The 25,438-nt window shown below is 39.1% G+C and overlaps 1 protein-coding gene across 1 annotated transcript in view; it reads left to right on the forward strand.

Moving 5' to 3' along the window:
• PARVA (parvin, alpha) overlaps positions 1–25,438 on the forward strand; it is a 55,965-nt gene that overhangs the window by 224 nt on the left and 30,303 nt on the right. The window lies entirely within an intron of this gene.

Consider the following 25,438-nt stretch of genomic DNA (forward strand, 5'->3'; position numbering starts at 1 on the left):
ACCCCCGCCCCCCCCCCCCGCCCCCCCCCCTGGGAATAAAGAAAATCCCCCCTGGCTTTGAAAGGAAAGGAAGTATGTATTGGCTCAGTACTCTCATGCCCTCAACACATTTGATATTGATCCTGTTAGAATAAAAGAACATGAATATGGTAGATTTGGCCCTGAGTCAGAATTCTCCCCAGTAGCCTCTGGAAATATGTCCAGATCTATTTGATTCATGTGATCCCTATTTTATAACGAGACAAAAAAAATTCAACACTGAGTTTTGGGGATGTTTCAAAGCTGGATTTGAATTTTTAAGGCTAGAGGCCAAATCTGAACTGTAGCACTTGTAAACATTTTAAGGCCATATGCTGTGCACTCAAATTCATTACTATAGAAGAAGAGACTTTACTATTTTACTGCAAAATAAAACATACAGCAAAGCAGCTCATGGTCTCGGATTCTTGTCCCTGCTTTGGTATAATTCTCAATTATAGGTAAGAACAGATAATAAACTGGAAAATAGTGGTGGTGTTCCTTGTGATACCATGAGTGTTCAAAGTGACTTAGTGTCTTACATGCTTCCTAAAAGCTCATTGCAGTGGTGGGTTCGATTGGAAAAAAATAATCAGCATCCAGTTGATTTGCATCTTTATTGTTTTGTTCATGTTTAACTGACTTGAAACAGTTACAAATGTAACAATTTATATAGAATCCGAATAAATATTTTTTAGAAGTTTTTCTTGCATACATGCACAGAAAGCCAGTATGCTTTGTAAATAAACATTTTCCTAAATGGACAGCAGGGTGCAGGTGCTCTACAGGGCACAAGGTGGCTCCAGTTCACGAGGAAAGCTGGTGTGAGCAGAGTAAGTGCCAGGAATTAGTTCACAGGAATCAGCTAGAAGTGTGTCAGAATGGAGCTCAGCATTTCACTGTATTGCAGGTCTGGTATTTTGAATATGAACTGAATCTTAATGGGTCTTTGGAAGAAGACTGTGTCTGGTCTTAGAGTAGGACTAGTAAATTTAGATTGCATTTTGATTCTCATATTTCATTTTTTAAGGAGTTACCCCAGGGGATTTTTTCAGATGTTCTGAGCTATGTTGCTTTTGTCTGAGTAAAAGGTAACAACTCTATGTGCAGAACAGCATTCCCAGGGTAAGCTACAGAGAAAACAGAGCTGGTGTGTACAGTAAGAGCAGAAATGTAAAGTAAGCTAGGCAGAGGATAAAACAGAGATTCAAAGGTTCATGAGAAAGGTTTTTATCAAGCAGGTCATTAAAATTTAATGAGTAGGGGAGAGAACAGAATAAGTTGATAAGAAAATCCCGTATTATAGCCAAACCTAATCAAAAACGCTTTGTGTCTGTTGTTGGTCTTGCACTCTAACAACAGCATTTTTGTTTTCAGAGTCTCTTAGAAGTGAATTACTTGTCCATTTCTATTTCCAACATAATAATAGCTGCTAATAGTCTGCTCTTACACAGAACATCTTCATCTGGGCATTTCTAAACACCTGAGAATTTTTGAGTGAGGACAGAAAGGGAGAAATGTTTGTTCTATCCATACCATCTGCTTGAGGCAACTGAGGCAGAAAAAGGTGAATTGACTTGATTTACTCACGTGATCTTTTGTGGGGTAAGAAGTGGAAACAAGGAGTGGTCTCCTAATTTCAGTGTTTAGTCTTGCTCCATTAGATAGCGCTTTGTGCCATTCACAGTTTTTGTTGTTTAACTCTCTGTTGCATATCTTGATACAGTTTAGATTTTTATATGAAACTGAACTTCTAACTGGGTTGGGTTTTTGTTTTTTGTTTTTTTTTTAACAACAGCTCATTTGGTGTTTAATTTTTTTGTTTGTGTGAACTAGGCAGAATTTTTCTGGGTTTTGCATTTTTTAATTTGCTTTACATACTGTTGCAGCAGGCATTATATTAGATAAATATATGAAGAAATAGTATTTCTTTATGTGATCTTTGCCTCTATTCCAAAGAAGGAGGATTTTGGTTAAGAGGTTTAAGCTGTTTTACTTAACAATCTTTCTCAAAGTGATATCATGTGTTAAAACAAATTCATAAATCTAACTTTGCCACATTATTTACTTTAAAAGTCTTAAAGCTTGTAGTTTTCCTCTCTAACATCTAATAAAATAGTGCAAAGCACCATTTTGACTTAGTAGATTCTCTGCATTTTCAGTTTTCCAAATGAATTTTATCAAAAGTTAACTGTGGGCATGATTACAATTAGTAACTCCCCATATTAGATCTAATCCCTTTGTTCTTCATTCAGACAGAATGCCCATTAAGGTCAAAGAAAGTTTTGACTGAATAAGGAACACAACAACTGGCTCTAGTTTTAGTACATATAGGGCCAGATTGTGGGTCACAGCCAGCTTAAAAGTGTACAGCTCCAGTGATTCCAGATCTTGTGCATAATAGGCAGATCCTTCACACTGTTATGATGGTACTTTATTAACATGTCAAATACAGAAGAAAAAAACCTGACAATTTTATGGCTGCTCAGAATCTTACTAGCATGTCTTAATGTTTTGTGTTTCTGAGCTGAAATTATGCAAATATGTCTTCAGAAACATTTCCCTGTTTTCATGAGAGAGTGAAGAAAATAGAAGTAATCAAAAATTGGAATTAAATACTCAAATAGTTTGGCCAATTAATAAATCTGCAGTTGCAGAATAGAAGGTCTGTGGGCTGGAGCTGGCTCTTAACTTAATGTTAACTTACATTTAATTAGCCAGACCAGATGGAAGGTGGCTAAGCTTCGCATGAAGGCTTGTGGGAAAAAGACATAATCTTCCATTTTGTCAAAGGAACTAATACCACAGATTAAAGGTCGGTGTTCTTTTCAGAATTTAAAGAGTGGATGCATAGTGGCTGACTGCAAGAAACAGCAAGGGCACTAACAAATTAGCTTAACCCCTAGATGACTAGTATACCACCTCTGCTTCATTTGATTCCCCGATTTAAACCATTGCTCTCCAGTTTCAGTAATAAATCCCAGAGAGAAGAATGTCTGTAAATTTTATTCTTTTGTCAGGAAAGTAGAGTCGTATGTAGGCAGCTAGCATGGATAGAGAGATGAAGCTCTGGGAACAGTTTTCTTACTCAACCGAGTAAAAATTCATGCTGTTCAGATGCTAAGCACTTGGGATCATTCTGACAAACCACTTAATTCCTCGCTTAACAATAAGCATGCAAGTAGACAAGTCAAGTAGACAAGTCAAGAAACCATTCATGTGCTCAAAGAGGTGCATACATGGATCAAGTCAGAGTGTGCAGAGCTTAAGGACTAAATCAGGCACACACTACGTTAAGGCTTGAAAATGTAGTGGGAAGAGTGAAGCGGTTCTGTCAGACTGAATCGTAAGTATAGCTGCAAGAAATTACACATTTTAAAAATGAGGAAATTAGAGTCCATTAAAGGAAGGAAGAAAGGAAGAAGGAAGGAAAGAAAGAAAGAAAGAAAGAGGTTAGGTGTATGCTAACTGTTTGAGCATTTAACCAGTCTTTGGGGATACTTCCTAGTGGTTTCAGCAAGGTAGGAGAGAGTTCTTTCTGAAGTGGAGAATAGTAACTTACATACAAAGAAAATCAGGAAAACTTAGCATTGCCATGAAACATCGAATGCCACATTGCTTGTGCAGAAAGTAAGGTAACCCTCTGCAGTAGGTAGTAATTATTGTAACTTTGGTCTGCCATCTTTCCATATCTCGTTTACAGTGGAAATACTTGTGCAAAGTCTAGCTTGGGAAAGGAGGCTGGGAAATAAGCACCTGTTTTTTGAAATCAGGTTTATGTCTCTGTTCATCTCCTGCACTAGGGAATTGGATACCTGGCGGACTTTACCAGTTGAGATGCAGGTACCTGTAGAGCTGGTAGGTGTCTTTTGGACACCCAGATACATACTGGATCTAGGTGCCTAAATAGCTACTTAAGTTCCCACAGTGTCTAATCCCCTGTTAGTCTAACACAATGTATTTTTAAACACTTAAAAACAAGCCTTTCAAAACATTCTGGAGCTTGCTTCTATTTTGTAAAACTTTTTTGCTACTAGTCCATCTTGCCCAGTTTGTCACATCTAAACTTTCCTGTAGTGGCCAAAAATCCACTACCATTTGACGGTTGTATCACTTAAGTAAAATTAATTTGGATGAGATTGGGTCAGTTCTTATGAAGAGTAGAGTATCCTGCAAATCTCAGTTAATAATCTGTGCTTGCTGACAGTCTCAGGAGAGAGGGCTAGGGAACTGAATGAACATGAAAAGTCTGCAACCTGTTTATGATTGCCTTGTGTAGATCGAGATTCGATATGCTGAGGTTAGGAAATCTATTTACTGCAGCATTCTTAGGGTGTGTATAAACACAAGACTCCAGCCCCACACTCTGCAAGGTGCATGAATTAAAAAAATTAATTTTAGGGGGGAAAGCTTTTGCATCGTATCAATTGAACTGGAGCACATACGGATTTGGAATCCTACCAAGTACTTTGAAAGCTGTATTCACAGCTTTGTATGTTACGTATTCACAATACGTATGTATGTTGATGCTTTCAACTCTTTTCCTATTTTTAAATAATTATATCCTGGGGATGGAAGAAGAAGAATTTTACTAGTTACCATTTACTAGACCACATTTATCTGCAGTTACCAAATGATGGCGTTGAAGATACCACAGTTATTTTCCATTTTGAGTTACTGACATATTTCAGATACCACTTGGTGACAAAATATTTGAATGGAATGGTAAATTTAAAAACAATTGTAGTTGCAAATGACGGAATTAGCGCTTATCAAGTGGCTCACTTCAGCCATTGTAAACCCAGAGAAGTATAGGGGTAAGTAGTGCACTTTCAGGAGAAGTGTAGGTAGTATGCAAATATTTTTTTTACTTTCCTTGTCAGATAAAACTTAACACTGCATGTCTAAACCCAGCTTCTGTTCTCTGATAAATGCCCACTGCTTCATATGGACAGTATAGTATAGCCTAGTAGGATTTGTCCCTTCAATAAATGAAGTCATTCATTTACCTTTGATAAGTGTGTTGGACGTCTTCAGGTGGGGATCACATTCAGTTTTGTAACGGCGTGAGTATCTACAAATTCTACCTTCATTAAAACTCTGTTACAAAAAACACTGTTGAAATTGGAAGAGTTTGGGAACTGCCCTTTTCATGGAAGTACTGTGCAGTATGAAACTTGCCAAAAACTAATGGATCGTTTGCAGGAAATTGGAAGTTAAAGTGCATGAGTCAGTCTGCTTCAAGGCTGAACAGTTTCCACTGAACTTAAATAATGAATGCCAAGACCTAGAGACAGTACAATTGGCTGCAGCAGTTTTCTTCAGTTGTTTCATCCAGGCACTGTAGAGGATTCTATGTTTAGCGGAGTCCTCCTTGTCGTTTAGTTCCCCAGGCTTTAAAAGTGTTAGCATACATTGTTGTTACTGTCATTGAAACCTTTGCAGAAGGAGCAGCAACCCAAGCATTTTTATTTTTGCTTCAAAGCAGTTACTACAGAGTATGGGCTAGAATGTGCAGTTTCAGGGATTTCATCTGCAGAAAACAACCACCCACTTTTGTAATGTCACTCTCCAGAAAAGGAGAGGATCGTTTCTTTATTCAGAAGTAATATATGTTAGCTTCACACTTTCTTCTCAAAGCACACAGGTCATTTCTTTCCTGGTGTGTACAATACTTACTGAAATATATCAAACATCAGATAAGAGAAAAGACAAAATAATTCTTAGTAGTTTTGATTCGTAACAGATCCTATGCCCAAAGCATATTTGTGCAATACCGCTTTTTACCAGGGTTTTAAATGAATCTAACTCTTTGTAGGAATTCAAGAAAAGAATGAGGTGTTCCTGTATATGCACATGGCTTAGATTTCCTTAATGTGAGTTATTTACTTGATGTTTGTAAAGCGGTTGAGGGCATGCATGGCCTGGTGGATTCTTTGCTCTTGCAGTGGGAGTCTTGTTCTCCAATTTGTGTCAATAGTTGAACCTTCTGAGCATTTCTGAGTTGGAGAATCATTGTGTGTACCAGAACCCCAGACTTTGGGTTCATACAGGCAGTGTGATGGGAGGTAGATGATGTGTCTCCATCCATTCACAATTGCTCATGAGAGTGTCACTGCTGAGCTACAAAGATCACTGTGTGCCTGCAGTCACAGAATTACAGAATGGCTGAGGTTGGAAGGGACTTCTGGAGGTTATCTGGTCCAACCCCCATGCCTGCGTAGGGCTACCTAGAGCCAGCATGTCCAGATGGCTTTTGAATATCTCCAAGGATGGAGACTCTACAACCTCTCTGGGCAACCTATGCCAGTGTTCGGTCACCCTCACAGTAAAAATGTTTTTCCTGATGTTCAGACAGAACCTCCTGTGTTTTGGTTTGTGTCCGTTACCTCTGGTCCTGTCACTGGGCACTACTGAAAGAATCTAGCTCTGCCTTTTTTAGAGCCTCCCTTCAGATATTTGTGCACATTGATGAGATCCCCCCGAGCCTTCTCTTCTCTAGGCTAAACAGTCCCAGCTCTCGCAGCCTTTCCTCATGAGAGATGCTCCAGGCTGTTAATCATCTTTATGGCCCTTCACTGGACTCTCTCCAGTAGCTCCATATGTCTCTTGCACAGGAGAGCCCAGAACTGGGCACAGTACTCGCACGTGCACTTTCACACCTGAAAGCTCTCCCCTGTGTCTCCACTGCTTTTCCACCATGCACAGCATCCATGCAGCTTTTCAACTGTGGCTTGGCCAAGAGTATGAGCATGAGGTTTTAAGAAAATTTGAGTATGCTGCCATATGAAATTCATATGAAGTTGGGTCAAATGTTTCTTGGTGAGATTTAGTCTGAGTAAGCTTAACATTACTTAGAAGAGCAATTAACCACTTTTTCAAATAGAGAATAGTTCTGGATCAGGAGGAAAGAATTTATATTTTTTGTTTGCTTTTTTCTTCAATTAGATGGAAACATGACTGAGGTTTTCAAAGCCAACTAGAGAATTTTGCTGCGCTGACTCAATATAACATTCTGTTGCCAAGTCTACTATTTGGCTCTGAAAATCCCTACCTGAGATGTGCCCACCTAGAGCACACTTCCTAAATAATGGCTACAGACTCAGCTGTATTAATTTACATGCATGGACCAGAGTGCAATTTCTATTCCCTTTGCCCCCAAAAAGTAAGTATTTCCTCTGGGTGTTTCATGGAGAAGACCGTCTAAAGCCTCCAGAGAAATCTTACTGTTTCAGGTCTTGAAAGAAAAGCTGAATTATACCAGTGGGTATAATTATCTGGCGCTTTTCTAATGTGTATAATCTAAATAGGAATGTTAGGCTTTTATTTCTTTTGTTAATTTAATATATCACTAATAAGCATTTTTTTATAAATAGCAACTCTCTCCTATATCTGCTAGTTAACATAAAAACAGGCAATTGAAGGCCCGACCAGCTCAGCACTTACTGGCCAGAGATGTACAGCTGTAGACAAATATGAGATGCATATGATGGCTTTTCAGAATGCTCTGCCAGCCTCCGACAATTTGTAATTGGCAACTCTTTTTATGTACGTTTACTAAACTTCTCTCCAAATATTTTCTTGGGTGAATTTTCCCATTTGGCCTCTGACCATGTGAAGTTTTTGGTACCTTCAGTGGTGCTACCTAAGGAGTTTCTCAGTCTTACAATAAGCTTTCTGAAGATCCATCCCTTAATGTTGGTTGTATTTTCTGGAATATTGTTTTTTGAATGCACATTCCCTCTTCACCTTCTCTGCTGAATGATCACGTGGTTCTGAGTGTGCACGATTTCATGTGCACAGCAGGATATTACAAAGTTCCAGCATTAATGCTGTAGTTTCATTAGTCTTACAAGCTGACTGAAAGATGGAGTCTCACTCTGATCATAACCCCTGGAGTGTTGCCTCCCTTGAGCCAGTTCAAGTGTTTGTGTGGCTGTGGAATGAATGAGATCGGGAACTGACATAGGTTAAAACAAACCTTTTTTGGTTGACTGGTTGGTTAGTTTTAATCTGAAACTCTTTCCTGGTGTAATTTATCATAAGGCCATGTGAATGCTTGTGCAAGAGATGATGATCACGTGAGAGTGAGAATGAGCAACAAGTTTGGGAACAAGGTGCAATCACCACTTTCAAAAGTGGTGGCCATGACACAGGTTCCTGCATTAGGTTTGGATATTTAATTATTGTGTGCCTCAGTTTCCAGATATGTGGAATGGAGCAGTGATGAGGGTTCAGTTTGAAAGACTGTTTGAGCTTTCTAGATGAAAAATGTTAAGGGTTATTAAGTGTGACTGTGGTGAAAGGCTTAGCGGACAGGTGTGGCTTAAAGAAATGGTTTGAAATCCAGTAATTTAGTTCTAGGTTTAATTGAAAGTTGTAATCCCAGCAATTGGTGCCAATGTCTTCTAGGATTTAAATCTAACGCACTGAAGCATGTAATTTAAGGCTTTACGGAACAGTGTTAGTGCATATATGCTTATCACTCAGCACATGTTAGTATTATTCCTGTGGAATGCTCTTAATTAAAATCCAGTAGTTGCTTACAGTGCATTTGACGCTTACTATCATGAGCGCTCAGTCAAGTTAGCAGAAAAATAAATTTAAAAAAAGAATGATTTTTCTCGGAGGTACAGTATAATTGGCAGACACTTTTGTAACTGATGTTACCATTAACATACAGGAAGTTTCCACAAGAGACTCCTTGTTGATCAAATGATTCCTGTTTTCCTTTTCCAAATCCTAATATTAGCTTTAGTATGAGGAAAGGGATTTTAAGTTGGTACCTCAGAAAACAGGATGCTTTTGCAGCAAAACAGCCACTGGGGCATGTCTAGTTTACACATTGTACTCTAACATCTCATATTTAAAAGCTGGATTTGTTTTGGAAGAGTTACACCCAGAAAATCACTTGATAAATTGGAGACATTTTTTGCTTTTTTTTTTGAAGGAGAGGAACACACACCAAAATAAGTGTTTTGTGATATAGTATTGCTTCTTTCTGAAATTTTACGTTGGTTTTTTTTGGCTGGTGTATAGTTGGTGCTCAGTAGATAGGGTTAATTGTTTCAGTGTGAGCAACCGAAGTTTTAAATATGAATTCTAACTTTTTGACCCCATTAATCATAAAACTGCCTGACCTATCTTGCTTACTGTAACACTGCTTTTTTTTAATTGATGAGTCATGAGCATATATTAAACACAATTTCTTTAAAAATCAAAAAAAGCCCTGCTTGCATCTTAAAAAGATTTTGTAAGCTGAGAATTTAGCATATGTATATCAGTACATAGTGCAGTGGGCTTATGATATAATAGCTTCAATGAAAATTAGATCCGAATTAGAGTAGACTTTGAAAAAGGGTTGTGGGCACATGTTTTTGGGAGCGGCTGGAAGAACTTACTGTAGGGGAAGGTTCGGTCTTGTGTGTGCTCTACCTAGAAACCAGATAGGGTGATGTTTCTGGTTAAAGCAAGATGCAGAATTTAAAGCAAGAAACCAATGAATATGAAAATTAATTCTTGTGTTTACCCAAGAAGAAAAACTCCAGCTATGCTCTAATTCATTTTCTTTGCTTCGCCTTCCAAAAATATTTTTAGAAATTAAATAAAAAGCATTAAAGTATTTCAACAAAATGGTGTTTGGGGTTTTTTTTGTTTTGTTTTTGTTTTTTATAATGCCATTAAAACTTCTTTGGAGGAAAAAAAAACCTCTTGAGGACCAAAACGTTGCCCTCTGTTACAGCCCAGCACTTAGGGGGCTGCAGAGCTGTTTAACCCACTCTGTGCACAGTAATCACAGAGTTAGAGCTGAAAGAAAACTGAACAAAGACTGACGACAAGGTTTAATTCTATCTGTTGTTCAGTTCAAAAACAAGTGTGTTTTGAAGTCCGTAGCCTTTTAAATGTATAAGAATATTTAACTCTTGTATGTCTGTGGGTCTGTTTTGCTGCAAGAGACAGGGCATGCTGCCGCTTTGTATTTCAGAGTGCTTCACAGAACTGAAGTGAATCCTGGCAGTGCCCTCTGTGGGCTGCGATTACCCCATGGGTGGGTGGGGAAACTGAGGCACAGAGCCATGATCTGACTTCCCGGTGCACAGAGTACGGCCAGCTCCGATGCTTCCTCTGCTCTTTGGACTTTCTGGATCACTCTGTTTCCTCCCTCCTGGCTTGCCTTCTTCCAGGTTTTTGTTCCTGCATTGCGTTAACATTTTTCTCCCACCAACCAGCCACTTGTTAATTTATCAAACAGATAAGAAATTGTGCGTACAATTAACAAAAGCCTTCTTTGGTTGCATTCACCCTTACCCCTCCCCTCTTTTTTTCTTCTAATTCCTGGTGACCCTTCTTTGACTTTTATTACCTTTCAAGAAGTGGCAGGATCAGGCCATTAAGTTGAAGTGAATTATGAAATACTTAACCCTCTTGTCTCCCCCCTGAAATGCCAACCCCACACTTAACAGTTACACGCAGCGGCTTCTTGCAGAAAATTTTAGAGGGTTTTTTTGGTAGAAAAATGTGACATCTAAGTGTTTGTCTCTAGCCTGGATTGCGGCATGTGTAAGATACAAGAGGGATAAAAACAGAAAATTAATATCCTCGCACTCTGAATCCCTTGTGCCTCCAGGAGCTCTACTTTTACCGTTTTAAAAATGAATTTTGGATTAAAAAAATACACTGCAGGGTTCCACACTTTATTCAAGGAGTTAAAAGTCTGGAGCTGTGCTTGATGAGCCAGATGGTCTTTAACAGTAACATTGTTCATATTGTTTAGATTATCCTGTTGCAAGTACAGTGCCTCGTTTACCTTTTATGGAAGAAAGTGTGGAAAATTGACCACAGATGTAAGTAACCAAGAATGATGGCTGAGGCAATTCTTACCAGGCCTCCCTCTCTAACACGCCTGATCCTGCAGATAAAAATAAATAGAGAAATGTGAGGCAGCATGAGAAATATCTAGTGTTACCTATTTAAGTGTTTAATTTGAGCTCTGTGAGCTACTAAAATCTTTATTTTCTTAGACTGAGATTTCTTCATATTGAACTGGTTTCAGTCTCTTAGTGTAGGCAGCCTGAATGTAGATTTTTATCCAGGTACTAAATAGCACATCATTATATATTTTTTCCATCCTGGTTGAAAAAAGGGGGGTGGGAAGAAGCCAACTACACTGACCTCAAACACAGTTTATGGTCCAAAAACCTTCATGAGAAGATTGGTACCCATTTTGTGCTGTAATGAGAGAGCACAAACTCTCCATTAATATTGATTTGATTGGTATCAGAAGCAAAGGCTGTGCCAAATTAATTAGAGGTAGCTCATTGTTACTCCTAATAATGGACTGCTGAGTTTGTGAAGCATCTTGCGAGACAGTTCCAGACTGAAATAAACTTTTTTAGACACGTATCTCTTTTGTGCAGTATCTGGAATTGGAAGGCTCAGTGCTTAAACAGAACAAAGAGAATGCTACAAATGAAAGCAATAAAGCCCTGTTTTATAAAGTCCTTTTGTCTCCTATCACTTTTCTTTCTCTCCCTCATTTCCTTCCTCTTATTAGGAGCTGCTGTCAAACTGCATTTACTTACGGCAAGTGGTTCCCTTCAGAGCCCCTGAGCTGGTATCGCTGCATTTGCATGCAGGTGCTACTGTGGTGGAGCACAGCCTCTCGCCTGCCCTTTTCCCCCTGCCCTGGCAAAGCAAAGAGAGCTGTAATTATAAACCAACAGGTTGACCGTGTGACGGCCCAGAAACTGAAAATCTCCTGTTTGTTCGTCAACATGGGTTAGCTGGCTGGTACTCTTTAACAAGGTGGTAGATTCCTTTGACTATTAAAGGCAACATCTTCCCTTTGTTACACTAAGCCTCGATTGATTCAGGAAATACTTTCTTTTGCCCGTGCAGTGCTTTTAAATTTAATTCTGACAGCGTTGGTTTCTAGAAGCATAGAATATCAGATTCTCTTTCTAATATTTTCTGGATTTCTTTAAAAATTGTCAGGAAAAAGTGTTTTACAGGAATCACAGGAGGTTGGAGGTTATGCCGAGAACTGTGCAATCTAGGATGTAATGTAAAATCAGTGGTTAACACTGGAAACAGACTTCTAAGGCAAAGTTCAAACAGTCAATTTAAGGTGCCACTGAGTGGGACAAGAGAGAGTTAATAGTCCTTTTCATATTTTTAATACCTGCATTCAAAATACGGTAAATTGGATTGGCAGTGTGGGGCAGTGTTTTTCATGGTTTAGCTTCTGGTTCTGCTCCCTGCAGGATCCAGAAAACAAGATCTATTGGACATAGCAGCTCTGGCTCTGTGCCTGCGGTTGTAGGGTGGGGAAGGGGGAAGCCACGAAAGCACAGGTGGGGAGGAAGTGGTGGCAGCAGCACCAGAGTAGGCGAGTGGAAAGGTGACAATAAAAAAGGGCCTTGGAGGGGGGGATGGACAGATGGTCAAGGTGACAGGAGTGTTCAGGAGGTGACCAGCTTGAATCAGGATAAAATGGGTGAGAGGAAAGTGATGCTTTGGCGAGTTGATGAAGCTTAGACAGGGTCGGGGACTGCTGCTGAAGTGGACTAAGCCTGTGTCTGGGAGCCAGCAGCCATTGAGCGCTAATCCTGGTTCTGTTCTGAGGCTGCATGCAAATTCTCTTTTTTTTTGTCTGTTTTCCTATCCATAAAACAGTGATAATGACCATTATCTGCATCAAAGTGATATCATGAGGCTTAAAGTGCCACTGTAGTTCTTAAACATCAGAGATTTGTTGACCTTTGTTTGTGCCCAGAGTCAATAGATGCTTACCTCGCTTTTACTTTCTTCTTTCTGTTAACACTACAGAGCAACCACAGCTATGGAAAGGGGTTTGGACACCATCTTGGCTACTACAACAGACTTGTTAACTTAATTGCAATTGGGCTGCACAAGTAACAAAGGGCAGGATTTGCCTGACGTGCCCTGTAGTACTAATGAAAATGGACACATTTGAAGAAAAACAGAAGCTTTCAGGTCCCTGGTTATATCTGGAGACCCAGCAGAAAAAAACTGGGATTAACTTGTTCACAGATGTAACATTTTGCAGCACGGTTCTAAAACTGATCCAGATTTGTCAGAGAGATCAGGTTTTATGCTTGAGTTGATCATTCATTCAGCAGGGGAGCCTCACCTGTGTTTTAACTCATTCAGACTAGAAATAAATACTAAGATCAATTAAAGTCTGAATGTTTCAGAAAACAGTTTTAAAGCAAGGCTTGCCAAGGATGAACACAAATTTCCATCTAGATTAAGCTGCCAACACATGATTCACAACACCCCAGAGATTGCCCATTAGATAAAGCAGAACTATTGATCACTGTTAGTACTCTAGAGAAATAAGATGGAAAAGTTCTCATTATCTGGGCAGGACTAGCTGAAGAGAGCACACAGGAAGAACGACAGTGCCATACGATACAGTCAAGACTCTGATGTGCAACACACTTTGATTTTGCTGTCATAAAATATCCTACTGAGGCATGTGCTGAAGACACATAGCCCTGTAGAATTTAGCTGTGGGGGTAGATTTTTACACCTTTACTCAATGAAGGGATTATTTGTTAAATTTTACAGGAAGAGGGCAAAGAGTGCTTAATCGGTTACAGCTAACCAGTACAGTAATTCCTAACTTGGTCCCTAGAGGGTAAAGTCAACATATCTATATCTGTCCTGTGGTTTTTATAGGCCTGCATCACAAAGGAAACAAATCTCTTTAAAGTGAGTGAGACCTTCTGGGTAATCTTATTTTTCAAGTGTTGTGATACAGGTCAAATAGACCATACAAAACATGGGTTTGTGGACCCAAGACCCCAACAAATAATGTTTAGGGAAACTGAAAAGTAGCCTCTTCTGCTAGCCCTCTTCCAAGCAGACTATGAATTCAAGTAGAGCCCTGTAAGACATGCAGGGAAGTGATAGGTCACCCAGATACTGACCATCAGATTGCTCCTTGAACGGACCACATGCTTTGAACCGTGGCACTACCATTGCTGAGATTAAAATTCAGATCTCAAATATGTAGACTAAGTACCAGATTTACACAATGGGTTGTAGAGTTACCTTTTCTCTCACCATTCCAGAGTATGCCCACATAATAGAAGTGTTGTAAACTTGGAAATAGGCGGTCCAGTTCACTGAAGCTTTCATGCAATTCTGTAGCGGCCTACAGAAGTCCAGAAGTAATTCTGCTTGGTTTGAAGTTGGCTCAGTGGGAGTTAGTCACTGATTCTGATCAGCAGGATGGCAGAAAACCAGTAGTGTGTATACTAATGATTTTATCTGAAAAACTAAATGAAAGTTAGATTACTGAAAATGGAATCAGAAATAGCCTGTGTGCATGTGATGGGCGAGAAGATCTGTTTTTCTGGTGCCTGTGTGGTATTTTGACTTGTTGCTCTTCATCTGTTTACAAACGTAGGACTCAAGGAGTGAAGCTGTGCTTCAGAAGGACTGTGAATAAAGAGGGTGCTTTCTCAGCGGGACATGAGCCCTAAGCTCTAACAAGCGTTGCTTGATTTGTAGAACAGACTAAGGTCTTCTGATGAACAGCACTATGTAAATAATAGATACTTTTATTTTTAAAGTGGTGTACCCTACTGCTTGTTTCTGACAGATATGCTGGGAATTTCCTTTTTCACAAACAATGCCTGTCTTGGTAAAAGCCTGTTTCCATGACTAAAACTATGATGAGACCATCAACCTAGTATGGTTCCAGGAATAACCTACACATCAGCTATAGTCTGCCAAGAACAGAGAGACTGGTTATTGAGATGAATGGTTTTGGTTAATATGCACCACAAAGTAGAAAAAAAGATGCCTATATATTTTAGTTCATAGATAATTATCAAGAAATTGTGTATGGAGAAAAATAATGTATGGTTGGGGAATAGAAATATAAGCCTTGAACTTCCTATCCTGAAAATATAAATCTCTGCAAGTTTTAAAGCACTTGCATGACTCATATGCAGAGGTCATAGACCAAATTTGCTGATGGAGGCAGGATGAAACATTCAGCTGCATTTTTATGATATTTTTCCTGCTGCTCTTTGCTTTTTATTTACCCAGAGTAATACAATTTTCCAGAGAAGTGTAACAGCTCCAACATATGGAACTGCTATCCAGTTCACTGCTTAGGTGCAAAACTGCATGGGAACAGTGGTGTGTCAATAAATAGCTTACTGCATGTCAGGGAAAGTAGTCTCTCAGGAACCATATTGCCAGCTTGGCAGTATTCTAGAAAAGGAGATCTCAGGATGGAATTGGTATATTAATGCAGTTTAGTGAATAGGACCCAAGCCTAAAGGAAATCCAACTCAAGTAATGTGAAGACTAAATGGAAGGCAGAGAGGTAACAAGAAAGAGGGGCTTGTTAATGCGCGGGTCTATAAATCAAGGGGTTTTTCCCCTTACTCTGGCACAAACTTTGAGCTGATTTTGGACATCCTTGTAAATCACTACACTGTAGTTTTTCACTTGAGAAACAATATCACAACACTGAACAAGCTATTTGGTAACCAATTGTGCTGCCTTTACTCTTGCTGAGAAATATTTTTGTGCCACAAGAGAAACCAGCAGGGGTTATGATTTAGGTCTGATCTGCATACTAGTTTTATGCTGCTGAGATTCTGCTGACTTTGAGATTGTTTCTGGATTTTCAGTAGCATTGCTGATGTTTAGATTTCGATCCAGCATAACTTACTTAGAAGATGAGAGGAGAGTAATTCCCGCATTCAGTTTAAAATGTCAGCACATAACAAGTCAACAAGCCTGGCTCCAGGTGAAAGTTTTAGACCTGAGTGTGTCTTGATTTAATGGCAGGGAATGAGACTTGCTTGTTAGGAGAGAGAGGCTGAATTATTGAGTGTTCCAAATGATCTGATTTTGTGTGCATGTACAGTTGTATTAAAGATTTTGTTTATGATATAAGGCATAAAAAAGTGTGTATATTTATAGCTATAACATCATTCTCTTTCTCCTGTGTGTTTAGGGAAAAAGGTAATGGCCTGCCTGCATTTAGTAACACTTGGACCTTGCAAGGTGCACTACAAATAATAACAACATACTGGGGGAGCTGTAGTCCCTCAGGATCTTGTCAACATATTTTTAGCTGTTTGTCAGTTATATTATAGGTGAACTGTGTCATGTCAATGGTATTTTATTTTTGTCAACAGTCTAATTTTTTGCATTTGCCACCTAGGTCTAGTCGGAGTTACCCTTTTTGAATGATATTTGTCAACATTCACCTGCGTTTATTTGGGAAGGACACGATTTGATAACTTGCACATCTAAAAATATAACTGGTATATAACTCTACCTCCTCCTTTTGCATTACACAGTCTGTTTTGGAATTACTCACTTCTGGATTTTAGCCCTGGTGAATGCGGAGGGGAGGTTAAGTTTACATAAGCATTGATGGTAGGCCTAAAGATTAAAATCTATCTTTTTTTTTTTTTTTTTTTTTAAACTGATTTCCAGGAAAGCAAAGCTTAGCCAATAGCAAGTGCTTTTGAAAATCACCATTAAATCTTCACATTTCAACTTTGCTAAGTGAATTGTGAACAGCTAGTGCACTGTTTGTCCTAGGGCAGCTTCTTGGCTTTGCCTCATAGGCCTTTGTGCTCTTTGTGAAAGTGATCTGGGAGGGGTCTTACACCAGGTCTGTTGGAACAGCTGAGGATTTCCTCAGCATGGTGAAATCTTGACCTAGGATGCAAAAAGTTTCATATTGTATGTGTCCTCATGTAAGTGGACTGTGAAAAGTAAAGAACTTTTTGGAGTGTTCCACAGATGGATTTCAGAAAGCGTAGCAGACCTCCGAGACCTTCACTGACAAAATAGTGTCACTCATACCCCGAAAGCCACCCCTGATATCCCAGATGCCAGCCTCGTGTCATCCTTTTGAGGACTGGGGAAGGCATGAAGGCAGTTTGGAGACACCTCTTTCCTCACTGCAGTTATACACCAATAGCCTTTGGCGCTGCCAGAGATCTGGCCTATAATTTCGTGGTAACTGAGCATTTTATGTGACTCCCAGTTTGTATGGCTCTTGTTTCTGCTTATGTATGAGTTCTGTCTTCTCATCTTCCATTTACGTGATTCCTGGCATTTTAAATTCAAGTAGATTAGATTTAGACTTTTTGTAATGCATCTGCATAATTTTATGTTCTGCATACTCCTGAAATAGCCTGGGGGAACCTGATAGATGTGATTTATGTGTATCATTTAGAGACATAAGAAAGCATCTGATTGGTTTCGTCTTTCTTTTATTAGCTCTTTCCTATAATTCTAATCACCATTTTACTATAGCATTACACTATTGAGGAAAGTATGATTTTTTTCAAAGGCAGGGTGCTTGCCATATTTAGAAGTGGTGGTACTTAAAGGAAAATGGCTCGGAGGTCTTTACAGCAGATCTTCTCCTGTTGATTCTAGTGGTATCTCAGATCATAGTTTGCAAGGTAGAAATATATCTGACACCTATTTCACCAACAGTAAGTTTAATTCATCCATTTCTGGTATTATGTCCTGACTTCAACAGAATACGATATGGGTATGAAGCTTCTGTGCAGCACTGAGCTCTACTGCTGAAAAGCAGTTTGTGTAAAAGCAGAAATGGATGCTGATGCTGCAGTGTGTTGCATATGGTAAAGGAGAAGAAGGACTGACGAGATTTGGCAGTGTTTATTACTGTGGTGGTGAGATACTTGGAATCTTCTACAAGGCTCCGAGGTCTCTGTCACTTTTGCGCAGAGCAGAGCAAAGGAGACAGAAGCATTAAGGACCTGGCCCTGTAATTTTCCAGCTGAAATCAATCAGTATAAACAGTAAGCCAAATTCTCTTCTGATATCAATCACTGCTCTTCTGTTGGCTTTAGTAAGGCTGTGCCCATTTGCAGTAGCTGAGAATTAGGCTGTTGCTCCCCTCCCAACCTTTCTGATGACTTAACACAATTTTTTAAACATAAAAGTCTTGTTTCAGGTCTGGGTTGTTGGCTTATATGTTTAAATTGGAGGCATGTCAGTCCTCATGTAATCAACACTTAGAAGAAGATCCATGAATGAGGTTAGGTAAAAACGCATTTTTTTTTCCTACTACTATCTGGATTTTCTCAGAACCTCGATAATTTTATCCCATTTGCATCAAACATGCAGGTAACTTTAGAATCCTGCATCTGTATTGTTTCTAAGGAAGCAAAATAAAATTACAAATGACAGTAATTGACATTACATGCTTTAATTAAATTTCCTCCTCTGTGAACCAAAACCTTTTAACCAAGTATTGCAGTGCTATTTCTGTATTTATTTGTTACATGGGTTAATGTGCTATGTGGCAGATACGGTATTTATCCATTTTCACAAATTAAGCTATCAGTGTCATGTTGCCTTTGAATTGTTTCCTGTATTGATGGCCAAAACCGCTTGAAAAAGACTTTCGTCCTCCCTGACTATACTTCTGTTTTTGCAAAGCTGAAAATTGTGGGGTTGAAAATGAACCCTTAGGAACAGTTTGGGAAACTCTAAGCCCAAAGCATCTTACCAATGTGCTGTTTTTTCCCTGCAGTGATCTCTGCTGAGGGAAGGGGGAGGTGCACAGGCTTTTTGAATGATGGTTTTGTTGTTGTTGTTGTTGTTAGATTACAGGAATTAGAAATTAAGTCCTGCTTGAATTTATGTTTGTGGCAGGTGAAAATGGATTACAGAGAGTATGATTAGAAATTCCTCTACTCGGTCCCTAAGCTATGCACTTCAGACCTGCTACTGTCAACTTCTTGCCATGTTACACCCTCTGAGAAAGCAGTTCTGCTTTAGCTAATTTGCAGCTTTCTTACTCTACTGTAACTACACCTATTAGAACAGTTTACCTGGACATGATCTTTTGGCTACTACTGTAGGTACAAAAACTCATCGTAAAAAAACCCAACTTTCATTTACTATTTTTGTAAAATAGCTATTTTTGTGCATGCAAAAAAGTGCCATTTTATAAATAGATATAAATAATCACTTATAAAATAGGTTGAATTGATGATGCAGGTTGCTGTGGCTTCAGACTTTGTGAATTTTCTTAACATATAATCATCTTCAGCATCCTCCTCGATGTTTCAAGTGGAGCGTGGTTTTCCTTTAGCTGTACTTACCTCCCAAACAGGATTGCTGTAATAAAGTATCTGGGACACTTACGGTTCTATTCAGAAATTAAGTAAAAGGAAAGCTTGGTAAAGAACTGCCAGCTCAGTATTGTCCTGTAATTGAATGCTGTTATTCAGCAGTTCAGCAATCCAGTTTCCCAGTGCCAGAAAGCAATGGGACTCCAGGAGTCAGAATGGGGAGCCCCATTACTACTTGTGAGTACAGCATGAAATAGGACTGTTGGCGGGGGAAAGCTGCTTTTAGGAGTGACCCAGTAGCTGCAGAGCTATGTGTATCAGAGACTCCTTAGAACTGGCGAAGAATGTGGTTTCAGAACAGTGATGAGAGCTCCGTGTCTTTTTCAGCAAGGAATCCCATCTGATACAAAACCTGGGGGAGGAATGTTGTGTAGCACAGCTGAATAACCCTAAACAATAAATACCTCTCAGTTCTCCATACTTGCCTTTTGGCACTGGTACTTTAAATGAAGTTCAACTGGAAACTAGAAAGGTGACCACTTTCAGCGACTCAGAAATGAGCCAGGGATGTGTCACTTCCCTCATCCTGCTCTAAGTTGAAACAGACACTTAAATATTTTACAGCTTCTGAAAAGTTTTAGTCTGTTTAAAAACTTCATAGCAATTTGATTTTTAGCCCGAGTAAGTAATTGCTTTAGATTATCTTTTCATTACTGTCCCTCTTTGGAAGGACCCATAGCCCATAAAACTAGTTTATTTCTTACCAGTAGTTTATTATTCTTTTGATGGCTCATCCCTCTCCTTTCCTCTGCTTTTTAGCTTGCTATATGCTTAATCCTCCTTCCATGTAAGTTTTGCTAATTATTTTGGTAGGAAAGTATTTCTAGAGAAAGGAGTACCGTGATCAGGACCTGAATTTGGTAATATCACCTGTGCATCTCAATTCTGTCAACAGGATTCAAGGATTCTGTAGCTCTTGTTGACCAGCCTTTGTTTCACCAAAAAAAAAAAAAAAAAAAAAAAAAAAAAAAGAAGGAAATTTCACTTCCAGTATTGCCATGTCTGTGTCCAGATCTTTCCTACGCTTTGAGGGGAATTGTGACTTTATTCGGTTGTAAGGGGAAAAGGTGCAAGTTACCTATGGCAGAAATGGACTATGAGATTGGTAAAAACGTGCTTTATACTTGCTGTTTGAGCATTTTGTTCAGTTATATGACTGATAACAAAAGCACACAGTCAAAACTGCATCCCAGCATTCAGAATGCGACTTACCAAGCTGCAAAAAGCAGATTTAGTTTCTTTTGCAGATGGTCTATGAGTCTCATGTGGCATCATATTAAATTATATAGGCAGTCAGTCACTTGTTCTGAAGCGATGCTCTGAGCTGAGAGTTGTGATGTGCTTGGACCATTCTGTTGGAAAACAGGCTCCAAAGCTAATACAGCTTCTCTGAAGAGCAGCAGTAAAGGGGCCTGCAGAGCAAGGGGCTTCAAACACCCTTAAAGACTACAGTTCTCCCTGTGATGCACTATGAGGGTGGCCCAGCAACCCTACGATGGGCTGTGGAGCATTTTGCCGTAAAGGTAGGAGACTAGACCAACTCATTCAGTTATTCTTCATCTTTATTTCTGTGATCTTTTAGGAGTATTGTTTTCTGACCTTCTATTTTTGCAATGGTAGTTATTTTTGTTTTGTAATATTTTGAAGATAAGAATGGGAGTTTATTCTCTTCTTGCCCTTGTCAGACTTCATTTTTCCTGGGTAAAAGAGGAAGAAAATACAGTAGTTTGTTAATTTTGAATGCTATTCCATGAAAATATTTCTGCAATATGAGTGAGACAGAATTAACTGTTTCATCCTAGTGGTATTTCATATGAGTATGTGTTTCTATTAACTTCAGTTTGGTACAAATTCAGTCCTTAAGTAATACTGGATCCAGTGTGAAAACAGTGATTTTTATCAGCTGAATTTCCACTCAGGGAAAATTGTCATTTGTAGTAAAAAGCATGCTTGAGATAGCAGTTTTCAAATGGGCTACGTATCATGCAGTAGGTAAGTTTTAATATTCATGCTTATTAAAATTAAAATCTTGTAGTACTAAACACTTTCTAATAGAAATATTGACATAAACTCATTTATGACATCAACAACTGAAGGCTGCGGATTATTTCTGGGAAACTGAATGTGTTACTGCTATGAAGTAAAACCCATTTAAGGTTATTTACTTGGATGCTTGAATTAAATTTTTGGTCTGTTCACCTGCGAAGTAGGAAATAACAGCCACAGTTGCTATTGGTATGAATGTTTTGCATGTTGAAATTGATACATTGGTAATGACAGCAACCCGTGAAATGCATTTAACAGGTAGGAGTATTACAGAGAGTTTTTTCCCTTGTCTGGCAGCGCTTGACAGGTTGTAGCAAGTGCTGCTCCGAACTCACAGCTTGTTTGAGATCTCTTGGAAAAGACAGTTGCAATGCATGTGCAGTTCAGAGCTGTGGGTTTACCCTTACAGTGCTGGTGCTTACATTGCTTGCAACTTGTTTCGTGATAAGAAACATGTGAACACCATAATCAGATGAACAGTTCAGTAAGGTAATTTTTTTAAGACAGGGCATTTGGAAGTTGGAACAGCTGTTTGAGTTTTGTAAGGAAATGAGCAAGATCAGGAATGCACAGGAGGGTACCAGGCAGTGCCCTTGAAGGACAAGGCACAGGGCTGGATGAAAATCATTACTACTGGTTATATGAAAAGAAGGGTGTTTTCTTTGCCATGATACAGGTTTGGGAAACGAGGTGCTGGTATTCCTGTCCATTCTGTGTCAGGCTAAGTGTAACATTATAGACAGGTTTTTAAGGCTGTATTTTTAAGTGCCTAGCTTCCATTTTACAAGTGCAATTTGTGTCTCCAGAAAGGAAACATGTAAATGTATCCCTTAATCTAGAAGTGCGTCACTTTCTGTGCTGCAGAATGGGGATAATGCTATTTTCTTCTGTTGGTGGGATGTTAAACTAATTAATTCTGATTAAGGGATTTGAGAGCCTAGACTGGAAAGTGTTGATTTATTTCCTGTGCAAATTGAGAACTAACTCTGCTTTCCTAAGCCAAACATAGTTTCCAGTTTGTACTACCAAAGTCCTGTCTTGCATCATCATCTTACGCTTTTGTGTAAATGTGTTTTAGGAGAATACCACAGCCATACTATTGATCACACCACACTGTGATTCATGCCAGCTGACCGAAGTCCTCCCTCTAGTCAGGGGTTGCCACAGCCCTAATATATTCCTCTCTGTCCCTGAAATGACCCTTCACGCTGTATGGCTGGGTAAGAACAAGAGGGCTTCCACACATCAGATGTGCATCTTGATGATGCACACTCATTTGAAATAAGGATGGGGAAACAAGTTTACCTTTTCTGTAGTCCTTCCTGTAACAGTCCAAGCCTGAAGTTTTTCTGCTGTCAAACACATGCTAACTTCCACACTGGTCAAGAGAACCCCAAAGGGTAGTTTATTCTTCAGTATGCTAGAAGATATATTTCTGCCATTTTAAGGTTTCATTTTTCTGCCCTTCACCAAATCCAGCCCATTTTCTTTAAGGATGTAGCTGGGTTGCTTTTGATCCAGCCAAAGCCACAGCCTAGTTTTTCCATGTTGAAGGCCTGTCTTTAGATCCCAATTCCCAAATTAGATCCTGATTCTGTCCTTGACAAGAAACTTCATTTCCCTAGAACACGCTGCAGAGACTTTTAGAAACCAGCTGTGTGTTAGGCACAAATATTAAATGTAGCAAGAAATTAAATCTTTCAAATGGAGGGGAAAAAAGAATTACATGTCACAGGTCAATTCTCATTTGTTGTACTGAATCTGAGAACTACAGTTAGATGCTCAGGATTGATACAGAAGGTACCAAAGCATGGACTGCAAGCTACCAGTTATGCAAATAAGTAATAAATCTGCAGTTTTGTATCCATTATTATTTTAATTTCTTCAGGTCACCCTTATCCCATCTTCCTTGTGTTTGCTACTTGTCCAGCCTTGGTGTCACCCTCAAACTCTTATCTTGGTTGACTTTGATACCAAAGAAAGATCTTGAAGCATGAGGAGCTCTCAGAAGATATTAAGGTGGCTTTGGTTTTGTTTCTTCCTTCTGGGATGTAGAAATACTTGGCTACTTACTACAAATCTTTTGACCCTTTGTCACAAAGTCTTTCCTTGAAGATGACCAGATTTTTATATTAAAACACAAGTAGCTCTAGGAACTACACTTTGAAAATAGTGACCATGTGTGATACATAAACCAATTCGCAGTCCTTGAAAAGGAACTTAAACTTTCCAGTATATGTAGTCATTTTTCTAATTCTTCCAAGAAGTCATCTAGATTATTGAGATGCAGTGGGTCTGACAATTTTTTTTCTCCTTCAAAAACAAGGCTTATATACACAAGAAGAAAAGAGCAAGAAATTCAGGAAATCCTCAGCTTGCTACTAGTGTGCCCTCACATTCCTAAGAACTATTTTCGGGTTTTCCCTTAGGAATAGCTAGAACTTGTTGAGCTGGGAAAGACTTCTTGGAACAGATCTTTGGTTTTGTCTTTTCAGCATGAGCGCCTCTTGTTGATGTTGGAATAGCTACTATTAGCTGGTTGGTGATTCAGAGAACGAGGCAAGTCAGTCCTATAAAATCAGCTTCTCCAATCCACAATATTTGGAAAAAACTGTTGCAGCAGGCTGGTGAGCATATAGGATGAACAATTGCCTCCCTTTGGTTAGGGTTAGGACTACACCAAGAGGTCTGTCTGACTCTTTTCTGGATGTTGCTACCTGCAGATTTGTTGTAACTTGAGAAATATTGAAATATAGGTGAGGAGGATACAAATGCTCTCCCTTCTGTCTCCATATAGCGCCAAGCACCCCATGTAGTTCTGAGATATCTCAATAAATCAGTTCTAAGATTTCTCAGTAAATGTCTCAATAAATTGGAAATCTTAGCTGTCAAAAGGATTTGCTTCAATAAAATATTTTGTATTTAGGGATACCATGTGCAGACCAGCTAACAGCCTGCAGGTATCTTTTGCACAAAGACCCTGCTGATGTATCTGAGGCAGTTTGAGGAGTTTTCAGGCTAGGATCAGATTCAGCGTAGCACATTTTGATAAGAACTTGGAATGGTCACAGCATTTCTCGTATGCATGGATTGTTCTTCCGTGGGGGGAAAAAAATCAGTGTCATTTGAACTCCTGTCTGCATTTGTTCCCAAGACTGTCTTTTGGTTTTTTTCAGTGATATTTTAAACACTCCTATAGGGTGACAGGCTTTTCAAAACATCGGCAAATACTGCTGATGTATTTTAAAAGATGTGTTGAGAGGATGTATTGAAGGAATGAATGGAATGACCGGCATCTGTGTTAGCTTGACACTGCACCACTTGTTACCTCTTAGAAACTACAGGAAAATTCTGAGAAAGAGCCTTCATCCCAAATGAAATGTGAAAGCATGTAAGGCTTAATGAAGCTACTTGTGTCATGGCAAAGAAAATCACATATACTCTTTAAAAGGATTGAGTTTGCTCCCTGTCCTGTTGTTGTGTTTTACCTACTCAGACCAGAGATCTGTCAATCTATGGAGGGGTTTTTTCCCTGCTAATTGCAAAACAGTAAGGAACAGCAAGCTCGTCACTGAGGTACTTTGGAGTAGCTTTGGGCTTTAAAGAAAGTTCAAGGCAATAAGCATTTAATTTGTATTGCATACATGAAAATTAGATTATAGCATTTCTCCCATTCTTTTTTGTGAACAGCATTTCTCCCGTTCTTTTGTGTGTATGCCATGTTTGGTTTAATGGAGAAATGAGAAAAGAAAATAGATTCTTTTTTGGAGACTGGGTACTAATGCAGTAACATTAAAGGCAGGCACATTGTTGTCAGCCAGTTTGCATGTTTATTTACTTTTACAAATGGTTGGCTTGGAGTCAGCAGTTAATGGAATGAGAATGATGTTCCTGTACAGATCATTTCCTGAGAAACATTTTCAATTACAAACATATCTCTGCTTTTCTTTCCTCATTTGTTATGTCTTGGAGAATAAATGGGGAGTAGCATTTACAACTTAAGGTTTATGTTCTGAAGACAATTTTAACAATGATCCCCACATAAAAAGGCCCCTTTGTAGTTGCAGACATATGTTTATGATGTTTTGTGCTGCGAATATCAAATTTCTGGTGGACGCTGTGTCACACTCTGCAAACTTGTAAACATCTATAAATCCATTGCATCATTTTAGTACCATGTGTAATGCAGA

Source organism: Pygoscelis adeliae, unplaced genomic scaffold (assembly GCF_000699105.1).
Source record: "Pygoscelis adeliae isolate BGI_AS28 unplaced genomic scaffold, ASM69910v1 Scaffold171, whole genome shotgun sequence".
Taxonomy (NCBI): domain Eukaryota; kingdom Metazoa; phylum Chordata; class Aves; order Sphenisciformes; family Spheniscidae; genus Pygoscelis; species Pygoscelis adeliae.